Source organism: Neomonachus schauinslandi, chromosome 10, assembly GCF_002201575.2.
Source record: "Neomonachus schauinslandi chromosome 10, ASM220157v2, whole genome shotgun sequence".
Lineage (NCBI taxonomy): Eukaryota > Metazoa > Chordata > Mammalia > Carnivora > Phocidae > Neomonachus > Neomonachus schauinslandi.
Window position 1 is genome coordinate 117,966,071 of NC_058412.1, and position 3,067 is coordinate 117,969,137.

At 53.0% G+C, this 3,067-nt stretch overlaps 1 non-coding gene across 1 annotated transcript; it reads left to right on the forward strand.

Moving 5' to 3' along the window:
* Nucleotides 1-475: 475 nt before the first annotated feature.
* On the forward strand, nt 476-548 carry TRNAN-GUU. The gene has a single exon. It is a non-coding gene; the product is annotated as a tRNA-Asn (tRNA).
* The last annotated feature ends 2,519 nt before the right edge of the window (nt 549-3,067 follow it).

Genomic DNA, 3,067 nt, shown 5'->3' on the forward strand with positions numbered 1-3,067 from the left:
TCCGAGGGGAAGCTTGCCATCTCCTTCAGCTGCTGCTTCCAGATTGGAGAAGTGTGGGGAGTCAGATTCACCCTGGATCACATCAGAAGAGCATAGCTCTTCACTCAGGTGATTCTCCTCCTTCAGATGTCCGTTTAACCTCTGTGTCTGTGAGAGCCTCCCTGACCCCCATGTCATGCCGTGCCACCCAGTTGCCCACCTCCCCCACCCCCGCTGCTTAGAGTGCCGAGTTGTTACCTCTGTGAACTTACTACAGTTGGTCATTATGTTTTCTTGCTTCCCTTTGATAAGCTCCATGAGGGCAGGGACCAAGCCTGTTGTATTCCTGGCAAGAAATAGATGTCGCACTCGCATCCCGTGGTTTGAGTTAATGAAGGGACGATCTACAGGGGTGTGGGCAGGTTTAAGGGACTCAGTGTGGGGTGGTGCAGCACCCCGGGGCTAGCAGCATTAAGAAGCTGTTACGGGGGCGGGTGCCTGTCTGGCTCAGTCAGTAGAGCGTGTGACTGTTGATCTCAGGGTCACGAGTTCGAGCCCCGTGTTGGGTGTAGCGCCTGCTTAAAAAGAATGAAGGAATAAATTAATCATAAAAATAAAAGAAGCTGTTACTAACCAGTGGCTGATGGCAGAGGGAGGCAGTGGTACTGGAACCTGGGGGGAGCGGTGGGGAGAGGGCCACCTGGCAGGAACTGAGGCTTTCCGCCAAGTTGCCTGTAGCACCTTGGCAAATATGGTGACCTCACTCTGCCCCCACCTTCTGGGCTCTGATCGGCTGAGGCTAACTGGAAGCCAGAGGGGAAGGGAGTTTGTGGATGCCTTTCACTAGGGTCATCCTCTTAGGGTGTGGGGCAGAGTGGAGAAGGGAGCAGGAGGACCCGGAGGGACCTGTAGAAGAGAGCCCACATTCGCTGTTGTCTGCCTGGAGCCTGGCACAGCGCCTGGCACATAGCAGATGCTTCTTACGGGTGTGTTGAACTGGTTGATTGTGACTCTGTATTGAAGAGAATGGTCAGGCTGCCTGGTTCAGCTTCCAGGTCATGCTATCGACCTTCACATAATGCAGTCCTGTGACCCCTCTCCAAGCTGGTCGTGGTTTTTCTGAGTGTACTCACGATAGTTATGTCCCTCTAAAGCATGTGGTCTAGGTGCGGTCTCCTTGGCACGGAGCTGCAGGATTGTCCCTCTGTAATTTCTCTGAATACAGCCTGAGATCCTGGTATATATTGGGGGATATGTCATGATGTCTCCTTGCTATCAAGTGAAATCCCTCCACACTCCCATGAGCTGCCAAGTCTATAAATTCAGTTCCAGGATATGGGTCTGCTTTGGACACTGTCTCACTGGTGATTATGCTCTCAACCTAGATCAAGGATGACAAACACCAAGCAAAGCGAACGTCCGTGGCAGACATTATTAATCACTCATGGTTGCTCTTCTATTGCACCTCTGAATCCTTCTCAACACAGCGCTGAGGCAGTCACTACCAATCTGCTGGAGGAGTGGGAGATAAAACCTGTTTGATGTTTTTGTCCTAGGTATTCTTTGTTATTTGGGAAATGAAGGATGGAAGTAGAAAGCCAAATATCTTAATGGGCAAGAAAGTGTTTTCTTGAGTGTGCTCAGCACACCTATGTAATAGGGTCTTTGTGATGCTTAAATAAGGATTCAGGTGTAATACAGAGCACAGTGCCAGGTTCACAGAAGGTCAGGATGCTGGAGCCGAAAGTAGGGGGAAACTGAGGCAGAACCTGTCAGTGGGATCTGGAATGAATTGTGCAGCCAGAGACCCACCATCCAAGTGTAGGCTTCGGGTACCAGCTTACCTGCTGAGTTTACAGCCTGCTCCAGACAGGCAATGTGTATCTTGAAGTCTTTGAAATCTGGTGCACATTTTATACTCACAGCTCATTTCAATTTGCACGAGCCACACGGCAAGCTCTCCGGAGGCACATGTGGCAAGTGGCCACCATGTGGGACAGCATAGATTCATGTCTTAGGAAAATTCCCTGTCCTCAGGCAGGGCTCCGAGCCTGGACATACTTGCTCCCATGTTGGGCTCTCCTTATCAAAAGAATCAGTAGTTTACTGAAGTTGTTGGCAGTTTCGTAAGGGCTGGGAGCTCCTCTCTCCCCAGCTTGCCTGGCATACAGTAGGGCCTCAATAAATGCATGTTGAATGAACAAGTTAACATGGCTCTCTATTCTCCAGAGACTCCCACCACCTCTGTGTTCTATGCCTCCACCCCTGTCCCTACGTCAGTTTCTCAGATCTTGGCCCATCTCATGGCCTCCTAGCCCCTCTGATAGGACAGGCTTTTAGCTGGCCTGGTCCTGAGGCACCTGACAGTTGGGATTATTAGTCGGCAGCCTAGGCAGGGGCCTAACGGACTCGGGCAGGGCCCGTGGGGGAGCCGGCCCTGTGCAGGGGGCAGGCAGAGCTGCCTGGGATGAAGGATGGCCCTGCCTGCTGGCCCCGGGAGGTGCCACGCATGTACTTCCCACCGATCGGTGCCAGCAAACGTTCCAGGGACACTGCTAAATGCCTGCTGTAAATCTTGCTTAAAGGGCCATCAAGAGCAGCTTTTGGCTGCGAGCATCTTTGCCATTATTCTTTACTAGGCCCTTTTAACGTAACTGGGAATAGGGCAATATTTTGTTCATCTGTAGCTGTTGGAAAGAAGCTCAGCGAAGTTTAATGGCTGAGACCTGGACAGCAGGCTTATCCTGGGAGTGACCTGGGGCCGGCTGCAGCCAGCTCTGGAGCCTGCTAGGGTGGCGTGAGTCAGGGTGCTTCCTGGGCCGTCTCTGGGGGGCGGGGCCCTGTAGCCTGTGAGGATCAGGTGGATCGCGCCTCCACCCCAGGGCCACTCCACGCTCTTTAGGTGGGGTGAAGGGCTGGGTACTTCCAGAGGCCCCTGCTGATCCCTGGGTCCTGGTGTAACCGGGGCAGAGAGCAGGAGGCACCCAGCAGAAGCACACTGGGCCCAGGCAGTCCTCTGTCCCCAAGTCATATGCCCTTTAACCTTCAACAGGAGCAGCTCTTCTTTAGTCCCCATAGTCCTTCACGG